The following is a 24,979-nucleotide window of genomic DNA, read 5'->3' on the forward strand; positions in this document are numbered from 1 at the left end:
TCTTACAAGCATTTATCCTATACATAACCAGCCGATAAAGCAAATAATTCTGAAAACACACCTGGTAACAACGATCTAGTAAATAAACAGAAGCAGTACATCAAAAGATTTAAGACCGCTGGAGTCAACTGGGCCAGGTGTCCATCATTTCTAGCCAGCTATGGCATTGGCCAAGTTTCTTTAAATAGTTCCAAACTTCAATTTCTTTATCTGAAAAATGGTAGCACCAGTACCTAATAATTGCCAGAACTATGAAAATGAACTAATACAAGCAAAGCACTTACGCAAGTAACCACCCAATAAATGTTAGCTATTTGCTATTATTTACAATGAAAAACCTACAGTTTCTCTTAGTAACCATTAAACTAATAAAAACGTACACGTTTTAGGGTCTTACAGATCCTTCAACTTCTGTTAGTTTGAAGTGATCCAAAATGAGGAACAAGGATAAGGCAATAACGTGTATTACCCAACACTTGATCCTCCCATCCTTCTTCACAGCCTTCATTTGTAAAGTCCTAAAAGTAAGCAAAATTGGCCTAACCGGAAACAACAATTTAATTCTGGCTTGTCTAAGGACAAAGGCAGGCTGCTACACTGCGAGAAAATAAAGGGCAAAGAGGTTTATACAGACAGGAACGAGGTGGCGGGTCACCCGACTGAAGAGCAGAAGGACCAACCATCCCAGACACGGCGCTAACCCAGGTCACCGTGGCTCCTCCCAAAGAGGAAGCAGAAGGCATTCAGCCTCACCGGTGACGCTCACCGGTGAGGCCCACCGTGACACTCCGATCCCGAAGCAGCTCTCACGGAGGGCAGTGCGTGCACAGCTTCGACAGAGCCGGCCGCAGGGGTCCAGACTTCCCGTGGGCGCCTCGAGGCCGAGCCCAAGCGCCCGGCGCGCCCGGCGCGCCGACTCTACCCGGAGGCCTGAGTCACCGTCCGCGCGGCCCAGAGGCCCGGGCCCAGCCAGTTACCTTCCGCAGGGAACTCCTCGAACTCGTCGTCCTCCTCCAAGAGACCCAAATCTACTGGCTGCTTTTTCTCTGACATGACAACGCTCCGCGCCAAAACCCTCCCGGGCCAAGAGCAAAGTTGGAACTCTCACTTTTCTTCACCGAAGTCGCCGACACCACTGCCGCCTCTGAGACCGGCTCTACCATAGAGACGGGATAGAAGAGTAACGGGAGCGGCGCGCGGAATGCTGGGATAGTGGAAGTCCGCCCAGCGCTACCTGCGGCTTTAGCAGTCCGTCAGAGTTAGAGGCGGATTATTTTGAGCATTTACCGTTTTATCTGGACTCTCTGAATTGACAAATTTGGCGTCCGGGTAGGTTTTCCTCACTGGAAGAGAGACTCGTGTTAAAAAATTAAACACCTTTACTTAGTTCACGTCTGAGGGATAAAGTGGCCGCTAAAATTCCTGAAGGGCCTAAAGGTCAGGCCCTTAGTATGGATTAGCTCCATCCTTAAACCATTCCCTAAGCGGTTTGATATTAAATATTTGCAGTCACAGAAAATTCAGGTTCAGAAAGAAATAGGCAAAATCAGTAAGGCAGTGCTAGACAATCCAAATACAGGTTTGTTTACCTGACTTTAATCTCCACAAACTTTTACATTATTCAGTGTCTCCATCTTATAATGACGCAGTGAATACTGTGTTAAACAGTGTGTTTCTGTGTGTGTAATAACTAGTTTACAGGTTATTATAACATAATACTATGTAAAATTTGATACATGTAACATTTTATGGTGTTCAAAATGTATCATTTTGAATTTTTCAAATATTAAAAACTTTTTAATGTAGCTGTGAACTATATAGATCTGTTACATGGGTATGTAATATTCTAGATGGACATTATGTAATATAACATGTAATTGAGTGTTATAAATTTTGATACAATGTTTGTATATTTAAGTCCTATTCCTTCATTCAACAACAATAGTTTATGTCATGCACCAGGCATTATACTGGAAATCAAAGATGTATAGACAAAGTCCTTACCCTCCAGGAGTTCAGAGACATGTAAACAGATAAATCACAGTGGAACATAGCAATACATTTGAATGTCTACCTTAAAAGGAAATTATCTGAGAAATGAACAGAGTGTATGGGTGTACAGATCAACTAAATATAGCACAAATTTGGACTAGAATTTGGGATCCTACAATTAGATATAAATTAAAGGAAAAATAAGATGAGTATTATAATACTATTTTGATTTCTATTCATTACTAAAAACATTAGCAGTCCTCAAGTTCAAAGTGTATATAATTTGACATATTATATAAATAGATGCCATAAAAAAAAGAAGAGAAAAGATGAGGAAAATCTAAAATTGGAAGTAAATTGGAAGTAAACTAAAACCGTAAGTAAATGTAGACAGTGGAAATGTAGAAAGAATGTAGTATATTTCTTCATACTAAAATCCATACTGGGACGCCTGGTTGGCTCAGCCGGTTAAGCATTTGATTCTTGATACTGGCTCAGGTCATGATCTCACAGTCTATGGGTTTGAGCCCTGGGTCAGGCTCTGCTGACAGCATGCAGCCTGCTTGGGATTCTCTCTCTCTCTCTCTCTCTCTCTCTCTCTCTCTCTCTCTCTCTCTGCCCCTCCCCTGCTCGCTCTCTCTCTCTCTCTCTCTGCCTCCATCTCTCTCTCTCTCTCTCTCTCTCTCTCTCTCTCAAAAATAAATAAATGAAATGAAATAAAATAAAATCCATACATATGGCAGCATTTGCTAACCTTGATGAGCTATCTTAGAATTTCACACTCTCATGCCTTCTATCATATATATATATTACATATGCCACTGGGAACAACATACCAAGGTAAAGCTTTGGGCAGGCAGTTTGATTTAGGCAGCAAGGAATAAAAAACAAATCACAGGTCTGAGATGGCCATTTTTGTGCAGAGATAAAAGATTTGCCTTAGGATATATTCATAGAGACAGAAAGATTAACAGCTACCTGGAGATGGGGAAGGGCGGAATTTGGGACAAACTGCTAATAGATATAGGGTTTGTGGGGTAATAAAATATTCTAAAACTAGATAGTGATGATGGTTGCAAAACATAGTGAATGTACTAAAAACTACTGAGTGTACACTTCAAAATGATAAAGTTTATGGTATGTGAAGTATATCTGAATTTTTGTAAATGTTATTAAAAATTTGGCCAAGAAGTCAGGGGTCCCAAATTCTAACTCCTGTGTGTATTATTTAATTTATTTGATATATAATTGATGTTTGTATGAATTCTTAGAAAAAGAAAAAATCAATAGCAGTATAGTGATTTCCCCCCTAAAACTGAATATATTTAATGTAAAGGAATAATTTACAAATAACAATTTTATGTTAAATTTTCAATTTTTGATCTGTTAAGTCCAGAATGTTGGAACCACTGAAAAAACTTACTTTAATCATGTGGCACATTCCACAATGAGCAACTTCTCACTTAAATGGTCATGGCACATGGAAAAACTCTGGAAAATGATAGCTATTAAAGTGTAAGAGACATTATTGCTTTGCTAACTTAAGTGCATAAGAATACATATTTGATGAACCAGCATATAAATCTAGGCTCATTTCCTACTAAATAGGGGGTTTAGGCAAATTGCTTAATTTCTCCGAAATATATTATAGTGATTTGAAGAGATAACAAAGATTAAATGACTGTATCTATCTCTATATAGATATACATGTACATTATAGATATACATAATGGGCATAGCACAATACCTGGCATGTGATAATTGATAAATACATGTTAGCTCTTATTAAATAAGGGACTTCAATTTTAATTATCTCAGACCCTCTATACCAACCGTAAAAGTCTTTAAATGTGGGTTCTGTTTCCTTCCCTTCCTTCCAAGGAAGAAGTCAGTTCCTCCACAAGTTAACAATAGCTAACATGTATTTAGTGTTTACTTTGTATCAGTCACCGTGCCAAGCCTTTTCTATGTATTAAGTGAGTACGAATGAAATACATTTAATACTTGAGGGAACTGAGGCACAGAGAGGTTGTAATATGGCCAAAGTCACAGTGCTAAGAAGTGACGGAGCTATTGTATTCTAAGGGCTTTTTATTTTATTTTTTAATATAATTTACTGTCAAATTGGCTAACATATAGTGTGTAAAGTGTGCTCTTGGTGGTTGGGGTAGATTCCTGTAGTTCATCGCTTACATGCAACACCCAGTGCTCATCCCACCAAGTGCCCTCCTCAAGGCCCATCACCCATTTTCCCCTCTCTCCCACCTCCCCCCATTAATCCTTAGTTTGTTCTCTGTGTTTAAGAGTCTCTTATAGTTTGCCGCCCTCCCTCCTTGCTTGTAACTTTTTTTTTTCTCCTTCCCTTCCCCCATGGTCTTCTGTTAAGTTTCTCAAGATACATATGAGTGAAAACATATTATCGATAGCTGTCCTTCTCTGACTTATTTCACTCAGCGTATTACCTTCCAGTTCCATCCACATTGCTGCAAATGCATGATTTCATTCTTATTGCCAAGTAGTATTCCATTGTATATATATACCACGTCTTCTTTATCCATTCATCAGTTGGTGGACATTTAGGCTTTTTCCATAATTTGGCTATTGTTGAAAGCGCTGCTGTAAACATTGGGGTACACGTGCCCCTATGAATCAGCACTCCTGTATCCTTTGGATAAATTCCTAGTAGTGCTATTGCTGGGTCATAGGGTAGTTCTATTTTTAATTTTTTGAGGAACCTCCACACGTTTTCCAGAGTGGCTGCACCAGTTTGCATTCCCACCAACAGTTTGCATTTGTTTCTCCACATCCTCGCCAGCATCAGTTGTTCCCTGAGTTGTTAATTTTAGCCACCCTCACTGGTGTAAGGTGGTAGCTCAGTGTGGTTTTGATTTGTATTTCCTAAGGGCTTTTAAAAGGATAAGAAAAAAAGCATCTCAGTGTGTAGAGAGGCAGACAGTTGACACAGGAACCCCTGGAATCATTTCTACACTGCTGAACATACACATATATAGGAAAATAACAAAGATGTAAATGTCAACAGAAGTGCAGAAGGCAAAGAGGTAGAATGAAGAAGAAAATAAAATCTTAATATTGATTTAGCTGTGTATGGCTAGGAAACCCTCCACAATGTGAGAGAGAAGCATTGTTTATAGTCAAAACTATGCCTTTACATATCATATCTGTAATTGGTTGATTATATTTAACTTCAGAAGAAATCAAGCTAGCAGCAGATATTTTAGTAGATGATTCCATTTGTCTCTGGCAAATCTTCCCCCCCCCCCTTAAGTTTCATTTGGGATCTACATAGTTTTAGTTGTACCACAAATACCTGAATCCTTAAGTTTGCTATAGAGTGACCATTGAGTTAATGAGGCAGAATGGATTCTGCAAAATTGACCTTTCTGTATCTGTTTCTATCCAGGAAGAAATGGTGAGTGACTGCTAAGTGAGTGATAGCTGGAGGAAGGAATGATTTCAAATGCACCTTCATTTTTTCTTCAGGGGGTCACAGCTAATTAGCCAGCCATGAAGACTGAAGAAGCACGTCTACATATCAAGTTCGTAAGACATCCTTTCAGGGTATGTAAAAAGCTTTGGTTCTAGAGTCACTCTACCCGACTCACACTCTGCTACTTACCAGCTGAGGGACCCTAGAAAATTACTTTCCCTCTTGGACCTCAATTTTTTAGATTTGAAATGGGAGGAATAATTACTTTCCCTGTGAGGTTGTTACAAGGATTAAATGAACTATTTCATGTAAAACACTCAGAAGGCATGTGGTAAATAGGCAGTAAATAGTAAGTTTGAAGTAGAAAAGAGAATGATAATGCTGATTTCTGCCCTCTAGCAATGCATAAAACTCCTCAAGAGTTTATTTCCAACAGCATCCATGCTTGTCATCAAGAAGTACTGAACTTTTCCTATGTCTTATCTATCTTTTTATCTGCCCTTTCTAACATCCAGAACACAACTATTTGTTTCAGCTTTTCTCTCAGTCTCCGAGGGACAGGTCCTAGATGAAATTAAATCTGTAAAGCACACTTTTAGGACCCTTCTCTACACACCAGGTCACAACATTTAGACAACTATCAACACCATCAACAGAGTTTACATAAATTTGTGGTAAATGTAGGTGTAACTCTGTTAGGAGAAAATTTGAAAGGGTGGGGTAAACTAAACCATATGTAATTTTCAGCAATGGAAATAAAGCAGGGGAAATGTAGAAAGGATGAGATTTAGAAAGTCTTTGGGATATAGTTTATAGAACATCTCTTATTTCATATAAATCTATAGCTCCATGTTCACATTTTCATTCTTTCTGGACTTTTAAATTTTATTCACTTTCCCCTGAAACAGATCTTTAAGGTCTTTAAGAAAAGTGAACTATAATTATGAAGTCATACTCTGAACATGTGCAGCTAGCTCTATACCCTGCTGTGATCTATTTTTTTTTAAATTGTGGTAAGAGCACTTAATATATCTACCCTTTTACATTTTTATTATTTATTTTTGAGAGAGAGAGACAGAGTCAGAGTGTGAGTGGGGGAGGGGCAGGGAGAGAGCGAGAGACAGAATCCAAAGCAGGTTCCAGGCTTTGAGCTGTCAGCACAGAGCCTGACATAGGGCTTGGACCCACAAACCATGAGATCCTGACCTGAGCCAAAGTCAAATGCTTAACAGAGCCACCCAGGTACCCCTACCCTCTTACATTTTTGAACACATAATACATTACTGTTAACTATAGGCATGATGCTATACAGAGGATCTCTAGAACTTACTCATTTTGTATAACTGAACTTTATAGCCATTTAACAGCAATTCCCCCATTGCCCTCTCCTCCCAGCCCCTGGAAATCACCTTTCTATTTTCTGTTTTTACGAGTTTGACTATTTTATATACCTCATGTAAGTGGAATCATGTAAGGGCAATATTTGTCCTTCTGTGAGTGTCTTATTTTATTATTATAATGTCCTCCAGGTTCATCCATGTTGTTTAATATGTCAGAATTTCTTTCTTTTTTTAAGGCTGAGTAATATTCTATCCATTTATCTGTCAATGGGAATTTAGGTTGTTTCTGTATCTTGGCTATTGTGAATAATGCTGCAGAGTAAACATGGGAATCCAGATATGATTTTGAGATCCTGATTTCAGTTCTTTTGAATAAATTCCCAGAATTGGGATTGCTGGTTCATATAGTAGTTCTACTTGTAATTTTGGGGAAATCTTCATACTGTGTTCTATAGTGGCTACACCATTTTACGTTCCCAAAAACAGTGTGTAAGGGTTACGGTTTCTCCATATCCTTGCCAATATATGTTGTTATTATTATTATTATTATTACTATTATTATAGCCATCCTGACAGATGTGAGGCGATATCTCATTGTGGGTTTTTTGTTTGTTTGTTTTGTTTTGTTTTGTTTTTTGCATTTCCTTGATGATTCAGGATGTTGAGTATCTTTTCAGATACCTATTAGTTACTTGTATGTTTTCTTTGAAGAAATGTCTATTGAAATTCTTTGCCCATTTTTTAATTGGGTTGTTTGTTTGTTTGCTATTGAATTGTAGGAGTTCCATATGTATTTTGGAGATTAACCCTTTATTACCTTTATTAGTTACATTATAGTTTGCACATATTTTCTCCCATTCTGTAAGTTGCCTTTTCACTTGATTGTTTATTTCCCTGTGCAGAATTTTTTAGTTTAATTTAGCCCCACTAGTTTATTTTTGCTTTTGTTGCTTGTGCTTTTGGTATCATGTCCAAGAAATTAGTGCCTAGACTAATGTCTTGAAGCTCTTCCCTATGTTTTCTCCTAGGAGTTTTACAACTTCAGGTCTTGCATTTCAATATTCCATTTATTTTGAGTTGATTTTTGCACATGATATATATTTAATGGTTTGATTTGTGGGGAGTGGGTAAAAACAAAATGAAATATAAGAACATTTCCTTTTAAACAGATAAAATTTGAAAATATGTCATTTGTGAAATAAAGGGATATTTTTTCATTCTCTTTTCTCAAAATTACTTAACGTTGTTTATGGATTTTATTCTAAACCTACATGATGGACAGATGCCACATGCAGACACAGTCCCTCCCCTCTCAGAGTTTATATCCTAGTAGCTTCCATCAGTCCAACTGGAATAAAGCAAAAATTTGTTTGGAGCAAATATTTGAGACTAGCTGTGTTTCTAAACTTTAATGTGCATTCAGACCACTGGTGACCTCATTAAAATGCAGCTTTTGAATCAGTTAGTCTACCTAGGGCCTGAAATTCTACATCTTTAAAACAATTTTTTTAAGTTTTATTTGTGTATTTATTTTGAGAGGTGGGGGGGGAGAGCGCACGCATGAGCAGAGAGAGGGAGAGAGAGAATCCCAAGCAGGCTCCACACTGTCAGGGCAGAGCCTGAGGCAGGGCTCAAACTCATAAACCGTGAGATCATGACCTGAGCCGAAATCAAGAGTTGGATGCTTAACTGACTGAGCCACCCAGGTGCCCCTGAAATTCTACATTTTTAACAAGCTTTCAGATTGCTGTTCTGGACACTAAGTTTTAAGAAGCAAGGGTTAGATGAAATGGAAGAGAAAATATCCGAGTTTCTGAACATTGATCCAGCTAACAACATTGCGTGACTAGTCTATAACTTGTGGCTCCTTTAACAGTGTAAGGGAGAAAAGACTTTCACTCTTCTACTAGGTTCAATAGCTGAGTCTATAAAATGAATTGACAACAGGTAGATTAACAGGAGAAATGGTAATTTATTAATTTTTAATATTATGTTTATTAGGACATCACAGAGGGAAAAAAAAGTGAAAACTCAAAAAAGTGGTGAGATTTGAGAACTTATATGCCATCTTTAACAGAGGAAGGAGAGGATATAGGCAACTTGGGGACAGTAAATTATTTTTAGGGAAAATGAATGGGCCGTTAGAAGAATAGATGGGAGATATAATAGTTTGTGACAAAGTTTGTCTGGCTGTGGTGTTGACTTCTGGTCTCCTCCCAATGGTAGGAGTCAATCCCAGGGAGGGAATTTATGACAATTGAATTACTTTTGAAGGCTCTTTTTTTAATGAAGCTGAGGGAAGTTCAGAGAAAGCCTCTCCCTGCATTTGTTGTTTTTCAAGTGCCTTCACCTCAAAATAATCACTATACCAAAGTGTCATGTTTTGGGGTAGCATATCCAGAACTCCTTCAACAGCCATACTAAATTAAAATGCTTGCTTCTTACTATTGGAACTTTACCTCTGAAATTTTCTTGCTCCTTAAACATTAGGAAGCTTATCTCTTAGAGGGATATATCTGTGAGCAACTCACACATCTTTATTAATATTATTATCTATACTCAATGATCGGTTCTGGACTTTGGAAAGAATTACAATCCCAATAAAAGGAGATTTCTTGGTTCTTTTAACATGACAAAATGCTTGGATAAATAAAAATGTGAAAACTTATAATTGTAAAATAACTCTAAAATATCTAGATCTCATTGTAGAGCAATTAATAATGAATAAAGAAGTGGTTATATAAAATCCAAATACTAATAATGGTAAGTACTTAATCTATCCAAAGGAAAAGCCCAGCCAAAATACTCATCTTGCACCAAAATACATGTTCAAAAATCGATATTTGCATGCCGAAGTCTTGTTTGAAAAGGCGATTATGGTCTCACAAGTAAATCATAAGAATTTTAAAAATTTTGTAAATGCTGTATTTATATGACAGACAAGAACCACTCTGAAGGAATCATTATGGTTTGGGAAATGATATGCAATTTCAAAATCATCTAAATCATTTCAATTGCCTGTATTTACATTTATATAATGGGTATTTATAATGGTGATTATTTTAGAACTTACCTTGTTTTCCAGGATCTCACATTGGTTTCTATGGGAACAAGAATGGCTCTGAAGAGGAGCATTTTAAGAACTCTTTTCACATTCAGTGACTGCTAACTGAACTGCAAATTCTGTTTGTTAACGGTTTTTAACTCTTAAATTTTAACACAGAAATAAAAGTTGGGCATTCTAGCTTCATAAATCATTTTAAATAATAAAAACTATTTTTATGAAACATCTGGCACATTGAAACATTAGAAAATAAAATAACTAGCTTTAGGAGCTAATAATTTGTTCACTTTATTAAATTCATTAGTGATTAATCCATATTGGCCTTGTGCTTTCTCTTATGTAAAGAAAACATATCTGATATATTGTTTCAATACATTTTCTCTGCTATTGATGTGTGTATATATGCTTTCTTACTTTTGTAAAAATTCCTTTAAAAAACAGTATAAAATGTTATGCATTTAAAGTTTTCCTCTGCCAGTGCCTCACCCATCCTGTGCTATTATTTATCCTAGTACTATGTTATACCTTTACCATGTTCTCACACCAGCTGGAACTTATTTTTAGTGTTTTTGAAACAAGCTCATAAGTCTTCAAGTTTCATTTTTTCTTTTTCTTGGAATAGATTTTTAGATCATAAAAAGCCCAATGTGTAACTTATGTTACATTTGTGCAGTTTACTATATTTAATATTTCCTTACATTTCATGTTTTCCCATAAACTTTTTTTTTAATTCCCTGGAGAAATGATATTTCAGTATATTTTTATTTAATTCCCTCTCAAAGTAATTAAAACCCACTAAAAATAAGAGAAGCCTATTTCAGAAAAGAGTGCTAAAACTAAATTTTTGTTATGCCCAAACTATAAAAGATGCCGGTTGAAAGCACATGGCATCTTATAACCAGCTTATGTAATAGCTACTCCAGTTATTGGTGACATATAATCTGCGTCTTAAATCCAAAAAGTGCAGGTTGATGGCAGAGTGCCAGACAAAGTGGAATAAGCGAGATTGTTTTTTACCTTCTTGGACTGGTGGTTTTCTGCTGTCAACAGTGTTGCCCTGGCCGTGGTCAGGATTGCTAGAGACTAGTGACAGTTTGAGCAGTGAAGCAACTGGCACTGTGTGACCAAGAGACTATCCTGTAAGATGCTGACTTGGTGTAAACTCCAAGAGATGTATTTTTCTTTCATAAACATATTTTGCATTCAGATTTGATTTTATGAAATAAATTAGGGATTATTACACTTCAAAAAAAGTGAAGATAAATAAATGGGAAACATCTAACCAAATATTTTGGGGAAATGATTAATTGGCTCTTTTTTCTAAAAGTTGATTTTCAAGTGAAGCAGAAAACAAGCTGAAAGGTAAAAGCAAGTACTATGTTAATCTTCATAAGAGAAATATTTATAAAGTATCCGAATCTGAAAGTGAGGACAATGATGGTTAGGGCTACTAAAAGTAGGGTCCATGAACCATTGCCCATTTGGGAAAAGATAAATATAAAAACTGACTCTTCCTATTTCATCGAACCCTGTGATTTTGTATTTTGAAAAAATCAGTCCATGGCATTTGAAAATTTTTGAAAGCTGCCCTTTACTACAATTAGTTTGAGCTGCATTGATCTAGCATAAATTACTATAAACCAGAAAAAAAAGAGTGCCATTTGAACTTCATAGTATTGACAATAATTTATTCCATGTGATTCTGAAAGCTAGGAAGTGAAAGGTTTTTATCTCTGAAAGATTTCTCTTTAGCCCTAATATAACATCTTTATTTTCATAAGATTACAGCAAAGCAGGCTGAAGCCAATATTCTCTCCTTTTGCAGATGGAAAAACAAAAGTACAAAGAGCTTAAGTGAGATGTCTGATATTACACAATTATCATCAAAATTTTAAAGTCAAGGGAAGAGCATTGCATAGAACTTGTTTAGTAGTCTGATGAATAAAATAAAAACACCCTAGGTTGATTATGGCAGCAAATTGGATATATTTGCAATTCCTTATGGTAGATGGCAGTGCTTTGTCTTAAGGTTTCAGAAGGAAAAGCATTATGTTACAGTCATTCAATGGATGACTAGTAAAACTATACATACTAAATAAAAAGGTAAGGAGTTTGAAAGAATTCACTAAGCAAAACCAAAATTGAAGAGAATGAAGGTAGGAATGCATGCATAGTTGGCTAAAGAACTGATATAGCAGAAATATAAGTCCACACTTCTTTGAAAGATATAAAATCCCACAAGGGAAAAGGCTTGACATCTTGGACACATAGAAATAAAATGAAAATAGAAAGGGAGAGTTTAGACATACACTAGGAATTTTTGTTAGTTGTTGAGAGTATTAGGTTAGTTGAGTGGGTGCCCAAAGGAATCTCTGAGGACATTTAAAACCTCATTGAACAAAGCCGTGGACATTGTATTGTGCAGAGCAAGACTTCAATGGCAAGGGGGATGGACTGGATCAACCATGAGGTCTTTTTCAGCTCTAATTTCTAGTATTCCATAGCTCTGTGAAGAATAGTTGCTAAATTGCTTGATCAACCCAGACAAACAAAACTCAACACAAGAATAAAACTCCAGACAAAACAATAAAGTTAGCCAAAATTGAAACACGCCCCTCCAAAAAGAAAAACAAAAACCCTAAATCTTGCATCATACACCAAAGACGACAAATTCAGGCTCCTGGCAACCTGCCCAGAGAAATGAATTCCAGAGACAGGACCCTTCAGGGAGCAAGCCCAACTAGAAGGCTGGGAGAGTTCAGCTTCACAGTTAGGCTTGCAAAACCTTCCAGCTGATCTTAATACTAGAGCAGGCTAAAAAAGTGAAAAGGAAAAGAAATCTGTTAAAGAATCTGGTCTATGAGTGAACTATTCATTCAACAAAGATTTGTGGAGTGCCTGCTGTAAGCCAACCACTACTCTAGGTAGGGTACATCAGTGAACAAAACAGACAAGATCTCTGTTCTTGTGAAACTTACATTCTAGCACAATGAACAATAAACAACACAGGATGGTGTATCATAAGGAGTAATGAGTGCTAAGTGGGGTAAAAAGATGAGGGACAGGGGGTAGAATCCCAGCAGGTGACTGTATTTAATAATGCAACTGGGGTAGAACTCATGGAGGAGAGACATCTGAGCAAGACTGGAAGTGAAAGGAGGTAGCCAGGTGAATTTGGGGGGAAGAACATTAAGTATAGGAGGAAAGTCAGAGCAAACCTGGTGTGTCTGAGGAACGGGAAGGAGGCTAGTGTGGCTGGAGGGGAGTGAGCATAAAGAAAACCATAGAGTGAGTCAAGGAAGCCTAGGTTGTTAACAGGACCTTGTCTTTTACTCCATGTGAGTTAACTACCCACAATATCTTGCTTCTAGGATTCTAGGAACTCAGTAAGAAACTAATTCATTCCAGGTATCAAATTTCCTAGGAAACCATTCCACCCATATATCAATAGTGTTTCTTCAGGTTACTTAAGTCTGTAAGTTTTACTAATGTCAGCATTATCCAGGGATGTGGGCCCTTAATGTAAAAGTATGTCCTATAATTACTGCTACTGAGAATGAGGAAGACTCATCAATATTGAAACTCTGGATATTTGGGGGCACCTGGGTGGCGCAGTCGGTTAAGCGTCCGACTTCAGCCAGGTCACGATCTCGCGGTCCGGGAGTTCGAGCCCCGCGTCAGGCTCTGGGCTGATGGCTTGGAGCCTGGAGCCTGTTTCCGATTCTGTGTCTCCCTCTCTCTCTGCCCCTCCCCCGTTCATGCTCTGTCTCTCTCTGTCCCAAAAATAAAAATAAACGTTGAAAAAAAAAAGAATCTCTGGATATTTGCTTCCATTTATTCTTAGACCAGCAATAAAAAAATCCAAACAAAATTGCATTTGTGATCTTTGTACGATATTTGCACATATATGAACTATGTCTTCTGTCACAGAAAATAAACCCTTAATATTGGCAATTCTGTTACAGGCTCATGTTCTTGAAATCTAATCTTTACTAGGGACTTGATAAATATTTAAACATAAGGAAAAGCATAAATCAATTTAGAAGACAAAAAGTGGATTTTGCTTTTGAGAAGTAAAGACAATATGAAAGGAATTACTAGATGTTTTCAGATATTTGAAAAAAATTGTAATAAAATTAAAAGTTAAGTTAGAAAATCACTCTCAATGTTCATTCATTAGTTGAAAAAAGTGTGCTGAGTGCCTGCAATGTGCCTAGCAAGTTTTCTAGATTCTATGGATACGAGAATGAACAAGAACAAACAATACGCAAAGGCCTGCAGTCTACTATGTTATTCCAGTAAGATTCTCCTCAAGGAGGACAAGGAGTGGATCCCCATTACCAAGCTGGGCTACCTGGTCAAGGACATGAAGATCAATTCCCTGGAGGAAATCTCTGTCTTCTCCCTGCCCATCAATCATTGACTTTTTCCTGGGGGCATCCCTCAAGGATGAGGTATTGAAGATTATACCTGTCCAAAAGCAGACCCATGCTGGCCAGCCGATCAGGTTCAGGGCATTTGTTGCTATCAGAGATTACAATGGACACATCGGTCTGGGTGTTAACTGCTCCAAGGAGGTAGCCACTGCCATCTGTGGGGCCATCATCGTGGCCAAGCTTTCCATTGTCCTTGTGCAAGGAGGCTACTCAGGGAACAAGATCAGCAAGCCCCACACTGTCCCATGACCACTGTGGGTCTCTGTTGGTGTGCCTCATCCTTGCCCCCCGAGGCACTGGCATTGTCTCAGCCCCTGTGCCAAAGAAGCTACTGATGATGGCCGGTATGGACAACTGCTATACCTCAGTGAGGGGCTGCACTGCCACCCTGGGCAACCTTGCCAAGGCCACTTTTGATGCCATTTCCAAGACCTACCCCTGACCTCTGGAAAGAGACTGTGTTCACCAAGTCTCCTTATGAGGAATTTACTGACCATCTTGTAAAGATCCACACCAGAGTCTCCATGCAGAGGACCCAGACTTCAGCTGTAAGAAAAATAAAGTGAATTAAAGCTTAAAAAAAATCTTCTCAGGCAGTTCACCAGATAATTCCTGTGTAATAATATGCAATTGAGGACATGGATTCAAAGCTCATCTGCAACCCAACATCACCTTTTAAGATGGAATATGTTAGTAAAGGATGCTCTGTGCTTGTCCCCACCTCATCATTCCACTCTTTGAATATCCTCAAAGACTACATGCTGAATTTTTTTTAGGAACTTTAGGTAAGGAAAAGAGCATAGCATTTGAGTAAGAGCTGTGTTGTCCAGTACACCAGCCACCAGCCGCAGGTAACTACTGAGCAATTGAAACGTGGCTAGTTCAGATTGAGACGTGCCCTAAGTATAAAACACACGGATTTTGATGGCTCAGTTTGAAAAAGAAAGTGTAAGCTATCCAAAAAGTTTGTGTTGAGTACATATTGAAATGCTAATATTTTTAACACATTGAGTTAAATAAAATGTTATTAATTTATCATTTCTTTTTACTTTTTTAATGTGGCTACTAGAAAACTTATATCTGTGACTCAGTTTCCCCAAGTGAGGGGATCTACATTTGTTTCCTATATCAGCTCAGTACTGTTACATAACAGAAGCTGATTCTTACTGAGTACTCAGCTCATTGAGTGGCAAACTCTCTTCCAAGCAAGTTACTTGTGTTTAAACATTTATCCTCATAATAACCCTGTGAAGAACGATTTCTCTGGATGAATAATTTGAGGCACTGAAAGGTCAAGAAACTTGCCAAAGGCTATACATCTAGTGACCAGGAGAGCAATATGGCTTTAAAGCTATAACTAACCCAGTGACTCTCAATCCTGAGTGTCATCAGAATTACCTGCAGAGCTTGTTAAAACGCAGATTGCTGAGCTCCTCCTCCGAAAGTTCTGACTCGTTTGACCTGGGGAGTAACCTGAGAATGTGCATTGCTAACAAGCTTCCAGGTGATTTTGATGCTGCTGATTTGCAAACCACATTTTGAGAACCATTAGTCTAATAAAGTCCTCAGCATTTTTGAACCATTGTTTCTTTACCTTAAAGTGTGGATATTTCATATACCTACCTCACAAACCATGAAATTCACCATTTTAAAGGGTGCAACTCCAGGGTTTTGGTATATTCAGTTTTGCAACTATCATTGCTATCCAGTTCCAAAATGTTTCTATCACTCCAAAAAGAAACCCAATATCCATTAGCAGTCTCCATTACCCCTTCCCCCAGGTCCTGGTAACCACTAATCACCTTCTTTATGGATTTGCCTATTATGGACATTTCATGCAAATTGAAAATATAATATGTGGTCTTTTGTGTCTGGCTTCTTTCACTTAGCATAAGGTTTTCAAGGTTCATCCATGTTATAACATGTATGGATACTTAATTCCATTTTATGGTCAAATAATATAAAATTATATGGGCATACCACATTTTGTTTATCCATTTATCAGTTGATGCACATTTTGGTTGTTTCCACTTTTTGGTTATTTATGAACTTGTGTGGATTTGTTTTCATTTTTTCATGGGATATAACTGGGAATGAGTTCAGTAGGAGTGGAATTGCTGACTCCTATAGTGTTTCTATATTTAACATTTTGAAGAACTATCAAACTATTTCCAAAGCATTGTACCATTTTACATTACCATTGGCAATGTATGAGAGCTCCAGTTTTTCCATAACCTTGACAACACTTGTCATTGTCTGTCATTTTGATTATAGCCATCCCAATGGGTGTGAAGTAGTGTCTCATTAGGGTTTTGATTTGCATTGCTGTATGACTAATGATGTTTAGTTTTTCAAGTGCTATTGGACATTTATATATCTTCTTTGGAGAAATGCCTATCCAAATCTTTGCCCATGTTTAAATTGGGTTGTCTTTTTATTGGTGAGGTATAAGAATTCTTTATGTATTCTGGGTACAAGTCCCTTATTGGATATATGACTTGCAATTTCTCCCATTCTGTGGGTTGCCTTTTCACTTTCTCAACAGTGTCCATTGAAGCAAAAAGCTTTTAATCTTGTAATTTATATATTTTAAACTGTATATATTTAAGTGTACAACATGATGATTTGGTATACATATAGACTGTGAAATGATTACTGCAATTAAGCTAATTAACATATCTCACATAGTTACAATTAAAAAGTTTTTAAGCTTGGGGTGCCTGGGCAGCTCAGTCCATTAAGCATCTGACTGTTGGTTTCGGCTCAGGTCATGATCTCATGGTTTCTTGATTTCCAGCCCGGCGTTGGACTCTGTGCTGGTAGTGCAGAGCTTGCTTGGGATTCTCCCTCTCTCCATCTCTCTCTGCCCCTCCCCTATTCACGTTGTCTCTGTCTCTCTCAAATAAATAAACTTAAAAATTTTTTTTTCGATGAAATCCAATTTATCTGTTTTTCCTTTTATCACTTGTGCCTTTAGGTTATGTCTAGAAACAATTGCATAATCCAAGGTCATGAAGATTCAGGTCAGTAATCCATTTTGAGTTAATTTTTATACATGGTGTGAAATAAGGGTCCAATTTTATTCTTTTTCATATCCAGTTATCCCAATCACAGGATCCTTTCAAAATTTAGGTAAAAATACTTCAGAGGCTATATTAATTATAGTGTGTTTATTAATAATAATTACAATACGATTTCCCCACTCTGGGTGCTTCTCTGCTATTCTGTCAAAGATTTGTAAACACTCCTATTTAGAACGAAACAAATGTCCATTGAATTAAAAATCTCAAGTCAGTAGGGTGCCTGGGTTGCTCAGTGGGTTGAGTGGCTGACTTTGGCTCAGGTCATGATCTCATGGTTCATGAACCACATCAGGCTCACTGCTGTCAGCACAGAGCCTGCCTTGGATCCTCTGTTCCCCTCTCTCTGCTCCTCCCCTACCACACTCTCTCCTTCAAACATGAATAAACATTTAAAAATAAAACCCCAAGTCAGTAATGACTGAACACAAGATTGGCAATTGTTCAATTACACTCCTTCATTTACTGTTATGTATTAAAGTGCCAAGATCCCTACCATTATGTCAACCTATATTAATTCCCCCATTCACATATATAGGATGAGGAAAAAAGGAATGTATATCCTATATGATTCTCCTTTGTGATTTTATAATACCATTTTTGCTCTTGTTTGTGCTTATGGTACCTAGTCAACTGATGATATAACTACAAATTTGAAATGTGGTGAGTTAATTGCTGTATGCAATTGTAATAATTGGATATACAAAACAGACCAAAATAAGATGAATGCTAGAACATTTTTTTTTTTAAAAAGAGAGAAAAAAAGGCAAGTCCTACTGTGGGACTGACAGCAATTAATATACATAGGTACTTTTTTCCCATAAGAAGTCAGCTAAATGGAACGTAGAAGACATTGTTCAAAGGTTGTAAGAGGGTTGCATTGAGGGTGAAGATACAGAAAGTGTGGGTACATATGGCATCCAGAAAGATGGGAATTATAAAGTAAGAATTTGTGGGCATGTCTCTAAACTAAGGGCCCCCAGACTAGTGACAGGAATATTTAGGCTCCTGGGCAGATATAAGTCTGTGGTGCCATAATTGTAAGGGGAAGTTTCCTCAGGCTGTTTCAGCTTAAAAAACGTTCTCTTTGCTTTATTCCCTACCTCCATAGTCATTAGGCCTGTGTCTGTCCTTGGTTCATTTCTGAGGTCAGTATCTAGAGAAAAAAAATTAATGTTCTTAGTGTTATAAATTAATAAAGTTTTCTAGTAACTTTATCGAACATAAGCCTAAACTCTGTCAGATGAAGCTCTGTATCTAAATGAGGAAAAAAACCCTAGACTAGCATTGAGTCCAAGCAACATTGCTGAGTAGAGACATGATAATGAAATTAGAAACCAAGCCACAGAGCCTTCTGCATTTGTTTCAGAATCACATATATATTCAATAAAATTCTGGTTAGTTACCCTCATGAGTCAAATGATAGAAGTAAAATTTGAAGTCAAGTTCTTCTTTTTGAGTATATTGACTGAATAACTCCTTAGCATTCAAAGAATTTTGGATAGGGATGTAAGTATCTCAGTATGTTTAAGGAGGTGGTAATTCCTTAAATACCCATTCCTGTGAAAATGCCCACTACATTTGGTAACATTTATTTGAAAGTTTCTGAAAAATAAGCATTACCCCTAGATAGGAAATATAAGTTTATTTCTTTCAAACTTCACCCTTATGAACAAGAACTGAATACCAATGGGTGTTATCCCACAACTTCAGACTAGGGATTATGACTGGAAGACTTTTATATAATTTATTGTTTTGTTTTTGTTTTTGTTTTTGTTTTTGTTTTACAACTTCCCCCATGCTTACTACATTCTTTTCTTTTCTGGTGTCAGCATTCCTATAGTACTTTGGTCTAAACTTCTAAAGCAGAAATGGTGTTCATGTCCATACTGTTAACAACTAAGTACTAGAGAGTACATGATCCACTCACAGCCAGTCTTGGAGATGAGAAAAAAGAGGAATCTCTAGGGATAGATGCAGTAGGCACAGCAATAAAGAGAAAAGGAATGCAGGCTATGAAATTCAGTCTTACAACTTTAAAGTCATGTGGTGAATTTATGTTCCATAAAATTCTTGTTAGTAACTACCATGAGTCATAAGTCTAATCACATGAGTTCCATGGGCCTACTTGAGGGAATAAAAGGAGCAGTTGGAAATAACCTTAGGTCAGAGACTGGACCCCACAGAAGAGTAGCCTCTCTATCTCCTGTTGGTCCCACCAGGTGAGATTCTCTTGAATTAAGCAATGATAGCATAAACCATAACAACAACAGACACCACAGAAGTGGTGACCATACCCCACTCTAGCTACCTAGATTCTGGTATAGACCTAATCAGGTCTCTTTTCAAAACCTGCAGTTGCCTTTGCTGTCTTGTGACTTCCTTTGATTACATGTGAGGTTGTTTCTACACTCACACCTGTGACTGAATTGAATGGCTGATTGCCTCACTCCAGTTCACATTACCTGACTAGATCAAGCAATGGAGTGTCAACTCCAAGGGCTCAGGGATGGTGAGCAGAGCAAAGCAAGCACAGATATGAAAACCAGCACATAGGGTCTTATGAAAAGCATGAATTTTTAGGATATTAGAGAAGCAAGCTATAGTTAGCTTACTTCTGAATTCTGGGGCTGATTCCAAGCAAAGCAAAATTCCCCATATCCTGGGCAGAGCAAGTCTGTACATGTGGTGGCCTTGATGTCTTCTCCCTAGGCAATCACTTCTCTTACCTTAGAACAGCACAGTCAGGTTGCCAAGGACTTTCCCCCTCACATCGAGGGGCTGATTCATGAAACAGTGACTTGCTGGGTTATACTGTGTCTTGGATTTTAAAAACTGAGCAGGAGCCAGGGTGTGGACTGTCTATGCAATTCTGTCCTCAACTTGTGTCAGCATGTTTTGGTATTTAAGCCAAGTTTAAGTGCATCTGATTTGTGTGAAGAAAATTCAACAAAGGAATAAAATCATTATAGTCATATTCATTGACAGGAAAGTCAAATATTCTGGTCAGTGGGTGAAATGGATCATTGATTATTTTTAAAAAGCTCTGATATAAGGGGCGCCTGGGTGGTGCAGTCGGTTAAGCATCCGACTTCAGCCAGGTCACGATCTCGCGGTCGGTGTGTTCGAGCCCTGCATCAGGCTCTGGGCTGATGGCTCGGAGCCTGGAGCCTGTTTCCGATTCTGTGTCTCCCTCTCTCTGTGCCCCTCCCCCGTTCATGCTCTGTTTCTCTCTGTCCCAAAAATAAAAAAAAATAATAAAAAAAAATAATAAAAAAATAAAAAATAAAAAAAAGCTCTGATATTATAACTTTAGCCCTAAAGTAATTCTCTTTTAGGCACTATTTATCTATTTCATTTCACTAAACTATATAAGCCTCCCATAAAGTAGAATTTTATCTATTTTACAAATGGAAAAATGACTTTTTAAAGATCATAATTAATCAATGATAAGCTAAAGAAAAATAGTCCTGAGTTTCTTAATCTCTGTTCATGATAGCAAGGGAAAGGTAATTTTTTACACTTCCATGATAAACACATTTACTGTGAACTTAAAAAATGCTATTTTTCCTGTGTGCTTGCAATTAAAAAAAATAACCATGAGGGGCACCTGGTTGGCTTAGTCAGTTGAGCATTCGACTTCGGCTCAGGTCATGATCTGGCGGTTCATGAGTTTGAGCCCCACATCAGCTCACTGATGTCAGCCTGTCAGAGCAGAGCCCAGTTTGGGTCCTCTGCCCCCTCTCTCTGCCCCTCCTCCACTTGCGCTCTCCCAAAAATATTTATTTATTTAGAATATTCTAAAATATTAGAAAAAATTTAACAAAATAACAAAACCATGAGAATGGGAGGAGAATATATATTTTAAGGAATTTATTCAAAGCAAAATTCTATTTACATAATCTTTCATTTTAGCTATTTTTCTAATAAACTTTATTTTCTAGAACAGTTTTAGAGTTATAGAAAAATTATGAGGATAGTATGGAAAATCCCATATAACCCACAACTAGTTTCCTCTGTCATTAACATCTTACCTTAGTATGGTATATTTGTCACAATTAATGAACCAATATCAATATATTGTTTTTAATTAAAGTCTGTACTCTACTCAGATTTTTTTAGTTTTACCCAGTGTCCTTTTTTCTGTTCCAGGATATCATCCAGGATATCATATTACATTTAATCATTTCTCCTTAAGCCTCTATTGACAGTGACAATTTTTTAGACTATCTTGGTTTTTGATGACCTTGACAGGTTTGAGGAGTACTTTCGGTTTTAGCTATATCTATATTAGGTATCTTGTAAAATGTCCCTCTAATGAGATTTTTCTAATTTTTTTCTCAATTGGATGGAAGTTACAATCTTTGGAAGCAAGACCACAGACATAAAGTGCCAATTTAATCCCATGATTTATCACTGTTGATAATCACCTTGACCACCTGGCTGAAGTAGTGTTTGTCAGGTTACATGCTCTTTTGATATTTTACTTAGTCATAGAAAATGTTCTCTTCATTAAAAATTACTAACTTTAATTTTCAACATAATTTACCCAAGTAGCAATAAAATTAGAACTAGCTATCACTAAACAGGTTACAGTACATAAGAGATGACATTGCATATTTAGGAGAGTGACAAGAAAAGGAATTACACAACAGAAAAACTAGTTTAGTGAGTCTTAAAGTTCATCATCTACACAATTCCTATGGAGCTTGTTGATACTATCAGTTCTTCCCTGACATATTTTACTTTGCAAAACATGTTGCAATCACTCTTTGGTTATCCGCCGCCCCCCCCCCCCCCCGCCCCCCTCACAAGATTCCTGATGAGGAAGCAAAGTAGGCTTCCTTCACTTATTTTCAACAAATGAAGGAAGAGCTTTGGAATCAGAGAGATTTGTGTTTGATTTTGAACTCAGCCACTTTCTACTTACTCTGTGCTCTTTGGAAAACTTTTAAGAGCACCTTGTCCATAAAAGGGGGCAGCGGCCATTTTGTATAAGAACACAAAAGGAATAAATGTGAAGTAGGTTGAGCAAGGAAGTATGGATTACTACAAAGTGGAGAATATGAATTCCATAGCTCTATATACATCCATAAACATGCTTGTTCTTCGTGCCCAGATGCTTTATGGCACAGCAGAAAATACAAAGCAGATATTTTGCTAAGGCCTCAGGGTGTAGTGGAGAGACTCAAGCCCACTAAGTAATAATGTAATCATCTCCGAGTCAGGTGAATAACATTTCCAGAGCTCAGGATTTGGAGTCAAAAGACGTGGATTTATATCCTGAGTCTTTCACTTTCTACTGTATGGTATCATAAATGTTACTTAACATCTCTTAGCTGTAGTGTACTGTCTATGAGTATAATGTGGGGGTTAAATGAAAGTATCTAGTACATCAGCGAATATTAATCACAACTGAATTTTAATCAACTTTGGAGAAGCTAAAAGTCAACTTGCCTATGGAATAACTAGCAGAAAGCGGCAGCGCATTCTTAGCTACACTTTCAGTAGAGGAATTGGGCTCTCAGTGTCCTCAAAGCCCATTATTTTGACATTTTGTTTAAGGCTAGTTCTTAATTTGACTCAGTTATTTTAGGCAGGAATGTTTTCAAAAGACCTAAGTGATGTTATTAACAAATGGGTTACATCTTCTCTTCGCAGAGTTAAGCCTCTAATTATACCTTGACCTGATTTATTAGTACTACAGGCTTAAACATTTCCTAACTATTAAGACTGACTAGAGATTCAGGATGACTATCCACATGCAAGGGATCTAAATGGCAAAAACACCACAGAGGAAGAGGTGATACAGGGTGGGTGAGTCACAAGGAAAAGCTCAGAGAAAGGTATTAATTAGAGTAATAGGAAATTATAACAAGTAAAATATGGGTTAAGTATCAGTGAATTTCCCTTAAGGACATACTTCCTATGATAGGAGGGAAGAGTCTTCTAAAGAAGGTGATTAAAACCTCCAAGCGTAAGACCTTTAAAACGAGACTGAACAGAGTCCTTATGAACATACCAAAGAGAAGAATCCTGTGCTGGTGGGGGTATGGAATAGGGGTTGGTAAGTGATCTAATAGCCTTTTGCACTGCTAAAAGCCTTGAGTCGCTGATCTACCCAGTAATTGAACGCATTGTAAACCATCAAGCACACAGTCCCCTCCCTTGAGTGTATAGCTGTCATTCCTATGGATGCTATTTTCTTTTTGGGGCAACATTCCGATATCACTGATATTAACATAAAAACTCCATGTCTGTCTTTGTTTTTAAGATCCAATATGTATATTTTGACCATTCTTCCAGCAAAGGAAATTTTATTTCTCCAGATGTAAATGATTATTAATTTCATTTTCCTTAAAAGGAATATAAATTTTTATTGAATGTAAAACTGACTTTTTGGAGTTAATTCTTTCATTTCTTGTTTGGTAGAACACTATTAGTGTAGCAACATCAAATGAGTAAGGTTGAGCTGCAAGTCTCAGGAACACTATCACTGGATATGTATTTAAGGAATGAGGAATTGTTAACTATCAGTGTTCTAAGTCAAGTAAGGAGAAAGTACACATAGACCCATAGTCTTACCTTCAGCAACTTTGTACCCCACCCCTGGTATCCATAACTGGGCTGATCTGGATCTCAGGCAACTTTGGGCCATAGCACTCCTCCTAGGCCCATTCCAACTTGAACTTACTTCCACTCACCAGCAGGACACTTATAAGTGTTCACCTATGTGGAGTGATTCAGGGGTGCTAGGAAGGACCTCCTTATCTGCCTACTTGATGATATCTACAACAAACATCATTCTTTAATTAGCATCAAGGTGTGGCGTGCAGCCCCCCCCCCCCTTTATTGTCCACCTCTGCATCCTGCTCTGCACTACTTTCCACTTCTCCATATCTCCTCTTTTCCCTCTCTGGCTCCCCAAACTAGTGGCACTGCTCTTTGCCTTGTACCCTCATTTCATTTTAGTAGCCAAGACCTGTTAAATCCACTTCTAGGTATCTCTGAAATAATCTACTTTCTCCGCTACTATAGTTTGATCCACACTCATCTCTCACCTGGATTATTACAACAACCTCCTGAACTGGATTTAGTTCTCTTCTCTTTTTTTTTTCTAATTTTATTTAAATTGCAATTAGTTAACATACAGTGCTATATTGATTTCAGGAGTAGAATTCAATGATTCATCACTTACATACAATATCCAGCAGTCATCACAACAGGTGCCCTCCTTAGAACTCATCACCCATATAGCCCATTCTCCCACCACCTCCCTCCATTAACCCTCCATTTTGTCTCTACTGTTAAGAATCTCTTATGGTTTGTTTCCTCTCTCTTTTCCCCCCTCCCATATACGTTCATCTGTTTTGTTTCTTAAATTCCACGTATGAGTGTTGCTTCTGTTCTTATCTCCCTTTAATCCATGGTCCACAAAGCAGCCAAAGTGATCTTTTTAACATACTAATTAATCTGTGTTAAAAAAATTTAAAACAGGGGAGGATATGGAGAAAAAAGAACACTTGTGTACTTGTGTGTACGATCCAGCAATTTCACTTTTGGAATTCTGTATCCAAAGGAAACAAATACACTAACTCAAAAAGATACCTGCACCCACA

General features: G+C 37.5%; 1 pseudogene; it reads left to right on the top strand.

The window, feature by feature from the left end:
• Positions 1–578: 578 nt before the first annotated feature.
• LOC109497288 lies at positions 579–15,320 on the top strand (annotated as a pseudogene).
• Positions 15,321–24,979: the final 9,659 nt, after the last annotated feature.

Source organism: Felis catus, chromosome A2, assembly GCF_018350175.1.
Source record: "Felis catus isolate Fca126 chromosome A2, F.catus_Fca126_mat1.0, whole genome shotgun sequence".
Taxonomy (NCBI): domain Eukaryota; kingdom Metazoa; phylum Chordata; class Mammalia; order Carnivora; family Felidae; genus Felis; species Felis catus.